The sequence below is a fragment of the Pleurodeles waltl genome, chromosome 11 (genome assembly GCF_031143425.1).
Source record: "Pleurodeles waltl isolate 20211129_DDA chromosome 11, aPleWal1.hap1.20221129, whole genome shotgun sequence".
NCBI lineage: Eukaryota > Metazoa > Chordata > Amphibia > Caudata > Salamandridae > Pleurodeles > Pleurodeles waltl.
In genome coordinates, this window is record NC_090450.1 from 800,346,021 (window position 1) to 800,359,459 (window position 13,439).

Consider the following 13,439-nt stretch of genomic DNA (forward strand, 5'->3'; position numbering starts at 1 on the left):
AACATCTAATTGGCCTTTTCACTTGGCTCTCTGAGTCACCGTGGCCTAGACCAGGGCAGGCCATGGAAACAGGTGATGTGAAGGGGTTGTAAAAGCCAACAACTGGTGGGTGCACTTTGATTATGGAGCAAAGCAGGGCCTCTCAGCTAGGAGGAAGGGTTACAGAGAAAGGGTGGAAGTTGGGTGGGTGGTGGTAAAGAAAGAAGAAAGCCAAGCCTCGGAAGTGGGTTGTGAGACAAAGTAATTAAAATGAAGGGAAAACCGAACATTTATTGCATTATTGTTTTCAGATACTTGACACTGGTGTTTGAGTTGACTGCTCCTCACTCTTAAATAATGCAAAAGTACAGAGGCCCATATTTATACTTTTTGACGCAAAACTGCACCAACGCAGTTTTGCGTCAAAAAAATTAGCGCCGGCTAACGCCATTCTGAAGCGCCATGCGGGCGCCGTATTTATTCAATGACGTTAGCCGGCGTTAGCCGCCGGCGCTGTCTGGTGTGCGTTAAAAAAAACGACGTACACCAGGCAGCGCCGGCGTAGGTGGAAAATGGCGTATGGGCGTCCACAAATGGTGCAAGTCAGGCTGAGGCAAAAAAATCACCACAACCCGATTTGCGCCATTTTTTTACGACGCCCATCCCCCATTGAAATGACTCCTGTCTTAGCACAGACAGGAGTCATGCCCCCTTGCCCAATGGCCATGCCCAGGGGACTTCTGTCCCCTGGGCATGGTCATTGGGCATAGTGGCATGTAGGGGGGCACAAATCAGGCCCCCCTATGCCACAAAAAAAATTAAAAAAAATACTTACCTGGACTTACCTTAATGTCCCTGGGGTGGGTCCCTCCATCCTTGGGTGTCCTCCTGGGCAAGGGTGGCAGGGGGTGTCCCTGGGGGCAGGGGAGGGCACCTCTGGGCTCATTCTGAGCCCACAGGTCCCTTAACGCCTGCCCTGACCCAGGCGCTAAAATCCGGCGCTAATGCGTAATTTTTGCCCGGGAGTATAAATACGACGCATATGCATCGCAGTCATTTTTTAAGACGGGAACGCCTACCTTGCATATCATTAACGCAAGGAAGGTGTTCACGCAAAAAAATTACGCTAACTCCATGAACTTTGGCGCTAGACGCGTCTAACGCCAAAGTATAAATATGGAGTTAGTTTTGCGTCGAATTTGCGTCGAAAAAAACGACGCAAATTCGGCGCAAACGGAGTATAAATATGCCCCAGAGTGTTTTAGTGATCTTTCATCTTGCCATCCTCTGGCTAGCAAACTTTGCAACTAATTTCAGGCGCATGCTGTCTAATGGGACAAACGTTTGCTTTATTGTTGAGAAAAGACTGGATTCACATTTTCCCTTCTTGGCCAAATACAGCATAGATGTAATTTGAGGCTCATAACAAAATAATACATAATTTCTCCTGAGCTGTAAGAGACCACATCAAATCAACGGCCCTGCTCCCTTCTTCTTTGAGTGCTCCACACTATCTGCTTCTCCACCTTGTACACTATTCGAGTTAGGCCTGTGCATGATTTACAAGGGCTTAAACTCACGCGTAGGCCCCAATTCCTGCGGTGGCTGCACCTTTCTTGATTTTCGTACTCTTACGCAGACCCTGTAAGCAGCAGTGAAGTAGCTATTGTGTTGTGGGCCCTAGTGCAAATAAAGCAGTTATCAGGGCTCAGTAGGTCCCTCAGGTCACTGGACGCTGGTGTCACTGCACCAATGGAAGTTACACACCTGTACCAGTACATGGGATTGCTCTGAACAGAAATGTCTTACGAGACCTTTAAAAATAGATGACTGCTACATACACTGTACAGCTGTAGAAATGGTAGATTCTTCCAAATAAATGTAGTCAACATCTTCAAGCTCACAATGAAGTGGTGTAGCTATTCAATCGTGGGTGACACCGGCACAGAAAGCCCTGATAAGCCCTCTCCTGTTCTTCGCAAAGTAAAATGTGTGCCCTGTGGCAAATACCTCACAGGTAACAAACTCCATATTCCACATGGCCTTCGTCCATGCACAGGAGGGGTTTGGCTCTTGCCAGGCCCTGTGGCCAACCCACCTGGAGACAGCTAACCTCCTGCAGGCAAACAACCCGACACTGCGCATGGCCTTACGTTACACACAGCGTGGAGTTGGCCACAGGGCGTGGCTTACAGCAAGGCCCTGCATCTAACTCCATGCAGGCAGACACCCGGAGGCAGCCAACCCCATGCTGCTCATAGCTTCTGGCTGTACGTGGGATGGTGTTAAGCGCTGGGCCTGTCTTGCTGCCAGGTCCTGCTTCCAACTCCCCTTAGGGAGCCATCCCCATGCTGCGCATAGCATTTGGTCATGAGCAGTGTGCAAACTGGCCACAGGGCTTGGCCAGTGGCCAAGCCTCCAGCATGCTACCATCCCCACATCTGCAGCCCTCTTCCTTTTAATTGAAATCATGGTCTGGGAGTTGGGTTCCCCAGGACCTTTAAAAGAGGCTCCCCACCCCTTTACTGCACATTTTGACCCCGGGGATGGGCTCCTCAGGGCCTCCAATGCCTCGGGGAGAGAAAACGTGTACCCCATCCCCTTAAAGAAAGAATGCAGCCCTGTGGAATGGACTCTCTGGAGGCTATAATGGCTCAAGGAGGGAGTCCACAACCCTCTCTCCCTTATTTAAAGAATGGGGCCATGGGGACAGGGGTCCTCTGGGCCTAAAATGAACTAAGGGAAGGGAGCTCTACTGATGCCATCCTCCCCATATGTATATTAAAGAAAATGAAAATTGCCATTTTCTTTTTTTGTTTTTGCCGTGATACTAAGGGAGTCCCGCAGGATCATGTCAAAAACGGCAGATTTTTTTTATTTTGGACCCAGGAGGTCCCTCTGACCCCCCTAATGGGGCATAGGGGGGCAGGGCTTTTTATGATGTTAAAGTCCAGGGGACTAAGTCCAAGTCCTGTAATGGCTGCCAGCAACATTTGTCTCATATTGTCGAAAACGAGCCAGAATGCTCGCTCCTGCTGGAATCTGACTCTCACAAGAGCAAGATGGTGCTCCTTCCAGACTCTTGAGAGCTTCTCGCAAACCCAACTGTCTAGATATAGAAATATTTTTAAACTTTCACTTCTCAAAAACTATTAACAGATTTACACCAAATTACAAAAAGCAAAGTCTGAGGACCAAGATCTGACTTCCTGCCAAATATGGTGTAATTCTGTTCTGCAGTTGTTATTGTAGCAGTTATTAAAGAAGTTGGTGGAAATGCATTGGGATTGTGCATTTTGGTACCCCCTTTTTCTCAGTCCCACTTGACATATTCCAAAACTTTCAATGCAAAAACTAGGCAAAAAAACACTTTTTGGGGGAAAGTTTAGTGGGAGATTTGTCAAATGGTGCCAAAGTGATGAGCAACACAAAATGCATTTCCTAAGGAAATGCTGACCTAACAATAACTACCCACTGGCAATTGCCACTGGGTAATATATATATATATATTACCTATAATATATATATATATTACCTACTGACAATTACTGATGATATTACCTACTGGCAATAACCAGTAGGTTATTATAGTTAGGGCCAACTTTTCCCATAGACAAGCCTTTTTTGTTTTGCGAATAACTTTGGTGCCGTTTGATGAATCTTCACAAAATTTTCAAAACTAGTGTACCAGGGCCAAAGGCCATGAGCAACAATGGTTGTATTAACATATGGTCATTATATATGACTTTATATTAAAAAAATAGAAATTCACTGAAAAAAACAAAGGATACAAAGACGTTATAGTTAGATTGATAGTTATACTCATCTGAAGAAACAATAAACTTGTGCAGTTAAGTAACTTTAGGCCACGCATTATAGTTTCTTAACATAAGTGTAGCTATGAGTATAACTATAACTTCTGAATTTCTATGGTTTTATGTCATTAAAATGACAAATCTAACTATCACATCCCTGTAACCTTTGGGTTTTTTTTTTTTTCAGTGATATATATTTATGTGTGCATATATATATATATATATATATACATATATATATATATATATATATATGTGTATTTATATATATATATATATATATATATATATATATATATATATATATATATATACATATATATATACACATATTTATGTGTATATATATAATATATATTTATGTGTGTATATATGTATAATATATATTTATGTGTGTGTGTATATGTATATATATATATATATATATATATATATATATATATATATATATATATATATATGTATTACCTACCGGCGGTCATCAGGAGGTAGGTATAGTTAGGACCTAGTTTCCATAGAAAAAGCTTTTTTTCACTTGCCTATAACTTTAGCACCGATTGACAAATCTTCATGAAATTTTATCAAAAAAGTGGGTTCAATGGTCTTGTTGTGCACTAAAAGTTTTTGGGTGATCCATCAAGTGGGGCCAAGAAAAAGGGGGGTCAAAAAAAGTGTGTTCCCTATTTTAATTCTCATAGGGATTTTGAACACGTCTACAGCCCAAACCTAGACCTGTCAACTCACACACTGCAACCATGTGACACACAATATCGGCTCCCATCATACAGTCACCTGGTGAGCAGCCGATATCACACAATGGCAAGGAAACCAAGCTTGGCTTTCGACTGCCAATGTCCGTTAATGAGTGTGAAAACATACCAGGACATTGGTAAAAGCCACCGCAAGCTTTTTCCTTTTTTAATTTTTATTTCTTTTAATTGTTTTTTAGAGGAGGAGGCTTGAGGCCTGGTTTGGGCCAAAAGTGCCTCTCAGGTACTGCTCAGCATATGACCCTGCCCTCTCCTCGCATGGTGTGAATTTTGTTGAAGTTGGCAAGTCTGCGAACCGCTGGATGGAACTACACCAAACGTGGCAGAAAAGTAGCTTTTGGTCCAGATAGAAGCCTTTTTGTTATTTGGTGCAAATCTGTTTAGTTGTTTTCAAGATATTAAAGGAAATTCAAATGTGTATATCTGGGCAGAGCCTAAACACAGATCTCAGGGTGATATCTGTTTGGCTGCCCACACTTCAACCAGAAAGTGATGGCAGCCATACATGATAGCACTCTTTGCAATGCACTGTAGTGAATGGCAGGTTTTGCGGGTCAAAAAAAGGAAAATATGTAAAGGGTGATAACAGATTTCAGTTACAATATAAATAATGTATTGCTAAGGTGATTGTACCCTGTGAAAAAGCCTTATGGAATTTCATAAATCATGCTTGAAAGAAAAATGTTGTCTCATGATTTTATCTCAGAGGTTATGGAAGTTGCTACAGAAGGTAAAATGAGACCATATTTTCTGTAAATGCACACTATCTGTCTCAGCCATATAAGAATGAAGTCTGACATTCTCATGAAAACATGAACTTCCAGCAGGAGCAGCCTGTGAGTTGATAACCTTGTGTACTACTGCAGTATGCCCTAAAGAACAACTAGAGCACTGCACCAGCAGTCTTACTAATGACAAATGCATGGTGCACCTGAAGCCATCTTGATTGAATCAAACTGGTAACATTTTAAACTTTTAATTTAGAAAGGAACAGAATGAAAGGGTTCATTTTGTCATAGAAATTATGGTTAGTGCTGTAGAAAGAAGATTTAGGACAAATTTTAAATGAGTTTAAAAAAATCTTTCTCTTCTATTTCATTAAAACATTCTGACATGTAGACTGAAACATGCACATTCTGAATTTATGCCAAAAGTGTGGCACATCTGACTGCCATCTCAATGAAATCAAAGTGGAAAACTGAAAGCATTGTCTATTGAGGATACTGCAGTAAATGAGGAGATTAGCACAACTATCACCCAAATGTAGCCCAAGAATAGCCTAAAGACAGACGTATGCAAAACACTTAGACCCTCAGTACGACCCCGGCGGTCGGTGATAAAGTGGCGGTAATACCGCCAACAGGCTGTCCATAATTACCGCCAAATTATGACCATGGCAGTAAGATCTCCAAAAGACAGCAAATGCACCACACCGACTGCCAGGTCGCCGCCTACAGCCAGGCGGAAGTCAATGTTTCACCCACTATATTACAACAACACAATCCGCCACCTTTTCCGCGGCGGTACCAACGACGCCAAAGCCTGGCGGAAACTGAGCTCAGCAGTCAAAGGACTCACCATTGGAGACAAAGGGAAGAACCACGCCACCGTGGAACCCGAACTGCATGTTTTTCCTATGATATTCTACGTTCTGCTCCACCACAAACACCAACGCCGCTGAAGACGACGACGGTGAGAACAGCCGCCTAGCACACAAGGGAGGGGGGGAGGAAAAAGAGAGTGACACGCACATGCACAACACACACCCCACACACACACACCATACACACAACCAGATGCATTAAAAAAACTATTTGACCCCGTAACTTGGCTGAATAATGCAAGGACAAAACGATTTCACAAAAGTGTTTGTAATAAGATCAACACAGTAGAAATAATAAGTTAGGCAAGATAATATATATATTCATATTTACAGAAAAAGGGACACAGCCCAGTCCTCAATTTGCGTGGGCTACATGGCCACGGGCCAAAGTCCAAGGCCACACATGTCACCTACTTCAACACGGAGAGAACACTGCAGGGGCATCAGTTGTATATAGGCAGGCACCTCAGGGGGATGGGGGATGGGAGGGCACCTCAGCCGGGGGATGTAACAAGACCACTGGTTCTGGAGGGGGCAACATGCCCTGTGCATGATCCTGGGGAGTGATGGGCCACAGTCTCACAGGTGGGTGTCTTACCCATTGGTTCTGGAGGGAGCAACGTGCCCTTTGCTTGATCCTGGGGAGTGATGGGCCACAGTCTCACAGGTGAGTGTCATACCCACTGGTTCTGGAGTGGACAGGCCGCACAGCAGCCCACGTAGGCAGGATTTCATACCTCCCGCCTGCGGTGATGGCTGCAAAGTGGTGGTGCTGCTGGTGGGGGGAGGCTCCTGCCCATCCCCTGCAAACTCAGACAGCTGCACAGTGGTGGTGCTGCTGGTGGGGGGAACATCCTGCCCATCCCCTGCAACCTCGGACGGCTGCACAACCATGTTTGGTGGTGGGGGCTCCATCACAGTTCCTTGTACAGGCTCCTTGCCCTTCCTGCCTGCTGGTGCAGGTTCCTTGCTCTTCCTGCCTGCTGGTGCAGGATCCTCCCTCTTCCTGCCTGCTGGGGCAGACTCTTTGGCCTTTCGTGTGGCAGGTGCAGTCTCCTTGCCCTTCTTGCGAGCCGGGGCAGTCTCCCTCCCCTTTAGGCCGGCTTGTGCAGGCTGCTTCCCCTTCAGTACATGTGGCCTGGATCCCTTTCCAACACGAGGGGGTGCGGTTAGGACTGGGCCCGTGGACTGTGTGGCTGAGGTGCTTGGTTGGGTTTGTGATACCCTGCACATACATGCGGGACGGGGGAGGGGTAGGGAAGAGGTCAATGGTGGATAGGAACAGTTTTTTAGGGACATTGGGGTTGGAAGAGGGAGAAGGAATGGAAGTGGAGAATGAGGGGGTGGTTGTTGGAGGTGTCTGTCTGCTGCTTTTGGGTGCGGGTGCATGGGCTGTATGCTGTTGTGAGGTGGATGGCTTTTGGGTGTCTGAGTGCTTGTGTACTTTAGTTGGGGGGGGCAGACACAGTGGGAGAGGACACAGGGGACATGTGCATGGCTGTTGTGGAGGTGTCTGCCAGTGACGTGTGTGTTCTGCTTGGTGTGGGGATGATGCTGGTAGTGGATGATGATGTAGTGCATGCAGGTGTGAGTGTAGATGTGGCTGGGAGAGAGGTGGTGGAGGGGGAGGAGATGGAGACAGTGAAAATAGTGGATGTTGGTGTGTCTGCAACTGGATGGTGTTTGTGTGAGTGCCTGTTCGATGAAGTGTGGTGCTTGTGTTTGCCTGTGACACTCTTGGGTGTTGTCTTGTGTGCATGCTCATCTGAATGTGTGCTTGGGATAGGTTGGGGTTGAGGGGAATGGGACTGGGCAGTGGAAGCTGTAGGGGGGACGGTAGAAACAGGGACATTGGCTGCCATCAGAGAGGGGGCCAGAGCCTGAATTGATCTCTGTTGGGCCACCAATCCAGTGTGAATGCCCTACAGGAGATTGTTGCATCTGAGCTGCCAGCCCCTGGATAGCATTCACAATGGTTGACTGCCCTACAGAGATGGATCTCAGGAGGTCAATAGCCTCCTCACTCAGGGCAACAGGGTTAACTGGGGCGGGGCCTGAGGTGCCAGGGGCGAAGGAGATGCCCACCCTCCTGGGTGAGCGGGCACGAGCAACTCAATGAGGGGCTGCTGGGAGGGCAGTGCTGGTACGGGGGTGGCGGCTGTACTTGTAGCTGGGATGGTCACAGAAGTGTCCACCATCATCTGGGAGCTTCCATCGGAGGAGGTATCTGTGTCAGACCTGTCCCCTCGAGTCTCCACCGTGGTGCTCCCCTCGCCCTCCGTCCCACTGGTGCCCTTAGGGTCGGTGGACTCTGCCTCCTGGGTGCGGTGGAATGCAGCTACCTCCGTCTCTGGTGCCTCTGCTTCTCCGCCAGATGATGCTAATGCACATAAAGACAGGATGACAAAACAAGAAAGGTGGGGAAAGACACAAAGGATACACTGGGTCAATGGCTGCACCGACACCACCGTTGGTGTACACAGCACACTCACACACAGGGAACAGGCCTACGCAATATGCATTGCATTACCAGAGAAATAGTTAGCCACCAAGGCATGGTGAGGGGCACACACCGCCAAATGCAGCACACCTGGGACCTACGCAGCCCTGACCAGTAGTGGATGCCTACGAGCTAGGTAGCAAAATGTTCCCTTCTGAACCCTAGCCACCAGGGTACCTACACAGCAATGTCAGGCCTGGCATAGGGGCACTCACTGACACACATCCCCAACCGGATACCACCCTACCATGCGTAAGTTGTAATGATGGGCATTGTACTGACCCCCTTGTGGCTGCTGTGATGCCTTCAATTGCCCATCCAGCTCTGGATAGGCCACTGCCAGTATGCAGGCCATCGGTGGGTCAGTATTCGACGGGCACCCCTTCCTTGTTGGGAGGCCATCCCCAGCTGGGCCTTTGCCGTCTTCCGTGCCCAGCGTGTCAGGACCTTCCACACTTTGTAACAGTGGGGGCTCCGCCTGCCATAGACCCCAAGGGTCCACACCTCCTTGGTGATGGCACGCCATATACCCTTCTTTTGATGGGCGCTGACCTGCAGAGGCAATACACACAGGAAAACACCATTAGACAAACAGTCCTGCCTGTTACACATATGGCCCACCATACCCCTTCACATCACCATATACACACACATGGCCCAGCACACAACCTGTACGCCACCAAGAGGACATCCACCCAACCCCCTTACACAAGGCCTTCACACACACAACTCCATGCATTCATGCCACATGCATCGTGCTCACAGTGTACTCACCTGTTGGTCCAGAGGCCCATACAACAATCCGTACTGGGGTAGAACCCCATCCACACTCCAGCTCCTCCAAAGTAAAGGCAGGGGCCCTTTCCCCAGTCACACGGGACATGGTAGGTTCCAGACACAGGTCACAGCAGTACATGCAGTGTAGGTCCTCTCCTATGGAAGGTCAGGTAACAAGTGAGGAATCAGATAGAAAATGGCAGTCACGTCCACGGCAGTGCATATCGTCACCACCGGCGTAGATCACCATTGGCTACTGTAACCCATAGGGCCCAATGTTAGCCAATGAGGAGTTGCACGGCGGTTCCTGACCGCCTCTCGCAATGGCGCACAACGTCAGCGGAATTACCTCACTTCCACGTGTCCCTCCACACAGGACAGGCGGAAGCCATTTCAGGGTGGGGGGGCAGGCCCTGCATCACAGGAGATATTAGCACATACTGGACATATCACAATGACCCATTTCATGTTTACAGGATGCAAAGTTCTGTTCTGTTCTAGTTCCATTGTTCAGTTTGTGACCGACTCCTCACTCTTTTGTCCCTTAGATTCCTACCACTGCGGATGAATAGGAGATGGAGACATTCTCCTGTGTACAGACCCCTGGTGGACTTTACACCACTGGAGGACAGGCACATTATTCTCACCTATAGACTTGACAGGGCAACAATCACAGAGCGGTGTGCCCAATGGGAGCCTGACCTGATATCTGCTATCTATCACCCCACTGGGATCCCCCCTCTTGTACAAGTGCTATCTGTACTCTATTTCCTGGCAACTGGTTCTTTCCAAGTGACAGTTGGCTTGGCAGCAGGAATGCCACATCCAATGTTGTCAATAGTGCTGACCAGAGTGTTGTCTGCCCTGATGAAACACATGTGCAGCTAGCTACATTGATTTCCCCTAGGTTGAGAATTTGGCCACAGTGAAGGCCGCTTTTTATGCAATGGGACATATCCCCAACTAATTGGGGTGATTGATGGAACACATATTGCATTTGTCCCCCCGCCAGAATGAACAGGTGTTCAGGAATCGGAAGAGTTTCCACTCTATGAATGTTCAGATTGTGTGCTTGGCGGACCAGTACATCTCCCACGTCAATGCTAAGTATCCTGGGTCAGTGCATGATGCCTTTGTCCTGAGGAATAGCAGCATCCCAAATGTGATGGGCCATCTACAGAGGCACAGGGTGAGGCTAATAGGTGAGCCCTGGTCTCCACCCAGTATATGTAGGAGTATGGGTATGGTGTGGGGCATATAGGATAGTGTGTGGCTAAATATTGTCCCTCACTAATTGCAGGTGACTCAGGTTACCCAAACCTATCATGGCTGCTGAAACCTGTGAGGAATGCCAGGACAAGGGCAGAAGAACGTTATAATGAGGCACATGGGTGAACCAGAAGGATAATAGAAAGGACCTTTGGCCTCCTGAAGGCCAGGTTCCGGTGCCTCCATCTAGCAGGTGGATCCCTGCACTGCTCACCGAAGAAGGTCTGCCAGATAGTGGTGGCATGCTGCATGTTGCATAACCTGGCCCTCAGACGCCATGTCCCATTCTTGCAGGAGGAGAAGGCTGGAGATGCCTGTGTGACAGTGGTAGACCCTGTGGACAGTGAGGATGAGGAGCCAGAGGATGAAGATGAGGACAACAGAACAAATGTGATGCGACAATACTTCCAATGACACACAGGTAGGACAGTGTTACTTCACATTTCAATGATATTTGTTTTAAAATGTGTGGCAATGGCATGCTGATATTTTCAACTTCTAGGCCCACTTACTGTTTCCTCTGTAAATTCATTTTACAGATATTGGTGACCTCACATGAACTCCTGGTGTGATCACAACAGCCAGCTACAGGTCATTAATCTATGCTCATTCTCTGTACAGTTGATTTGCAATGATTGTACCTGTTGCAGTGAATACATATTTGATATACATGACATACTCCAAAATGTTTTTTTTAACCTCTTAGCTGCTGGGCCTTCCCCTCCTCTCCCACCCCCCCAAGTGCTGAGCCGTTTTTTGCCTATTTGGGGTAGTTCGCACTTAGGCCTTCATAACTTTTTGTCCACATAAGCTATCCATGCCAAATTTGCTTCCTTTTTTCCCAACATCCTAGGGATTCTAAAGTACCCAGAGTTTCTGGGTTCCCCTGGAGGAGACCAAGAAAGTAGCCAAAATACACATAAAATTTAGTTTTTTTCACAAACAATGGGAAAAAGGGCTGCTGAAGAAGGCTTGTGTTTTTTTCCCTGAAAATGACATCAACAAAAGGTTTGTGGTGCTAAAATCACCATCTTCCCAGCTTTCAGGAACAGGCAGACTTGAATCAGAAAATCAAATTTTTCAACACAATTGTGGCATTTTACTGGGACATACCCCATTTTTACTGTTTTTGCTGCTTTCAGCCTCCTTCCAGTTAGTGACAGGAATGGGAGTGAAACCAATACTGGATCCCAGACAGCTAAGCATTTCTGAAAAGTACACAAAATTTTGAATTCAGCAAGGGGTCTTTTGTGTAGATCCTACAAGGTTTTCCTCAGGAAATAACAGCTGGAAAATAAAATTATTAAAATTGAGCTGAAAAAAACAGCCATTTTTCTCAGCGTTTTACTCTGTAACTTTTTCCTGCAATGTCAGATTTTTTAAAGCAATATACTGTTACGTGTGCTGGACTCTTCTGGTTGCAGGGATTTATATGGCTTGTAGGTTCATCAAGATCCCTAGGTACCCAGAGCCAATAAATGAGTTGCACCTTGCAATGGGTTTTCATTCTATACCGGGTATACAGCAATTCATTTGCTGAAATATAAAGAGTGAAAAATAGGTATTAAGAAATCCTTTGTATTTCCAAAATAGGCATAAAATAAGGTATTGAGCAGCAGTGGTTGTTTGCCCATCTCTGAATTCCGGGTTGCCCATACTAACATGTGAATTACAGGCCATTTCTCAAAAAGACGTCTTTTTTACACACTGTCTTGCATTTGGAAGGAAAAAATGTAGAGAAAGACAAGGGGAAATAACACTTGTTGTGCTATTCTGTGTTCCCACAAGTCTCCCGATAAAAATGGTACCTCACTTGCGTGGGTAGGCCTAATGCACGCAACAGGAAAGGCAACATGGACACATCACATTTTTACATTGAAATCTGACGTGTTTTTTGCAAAGTGCTTAGCTGTAGATTTTGGCCTCTAGCTCAGCCGGCACCTAGGGAAACCTACAAAACCTGCACATTTGTGAAAACTAGACACCTAGGGGACTCCAGGATGGGCAGCCATGTGGGGCTCTGATTAGGTTCTGTTACCCAGAATCCTTTGCAAACCTCAAAATGTGGCCAAAAAAACACTTTTTCCTCACATTTCGGTGACAGAAAGTTCTGGAATCTGAGAGGAGCCACACATTTCCTTCCACCCAGCGTTTCTCCAAGTCTCCTGATAAAAATGATACCTCACTTGTGGGGGTAGACCTAGTGCCCGTGACAGGAAATTCCCCAAAACACAACATGGACACATCACATTTTGACAAAGAAAACAGAGTTGTTTTTTGCAAAGTGCCTAGTTGTGGATTTTGGCCTCTAGCTCAGCAGGCACCTAGGGAAACCTAGCAAACCTGCACAGTTTTGAAAACTAGACACCTAGGGGAATCCAAGATGGGGTGACTTGTGGGGCTCTGATCAGGTTCTGTTACCCAGAATCCTTTGCAAACCTCACAATGTGGCCAAAAAAACACTTTTTCCTCACATTTCGGTGACAGAAAGTTCTGGAATCTGAGAGGAGCCACAAATTTCCTTACACCCAGCGTTTCCCCAAGTCTCCCGATAAAAATGATACCTCACTTGTAGGGGTAGGCCTAGTGCCCGCGACAGGAAATGCCCCAAAACACAACGTGGACACATCACATTTTGACAAAGAAAACAGAGCTGTTTTTTGCAAAGTGCCTAGTTGTGGATTTTGGCCTCTAGCTCAGCAGGCACCTAGGGAAACCTAGCAAAC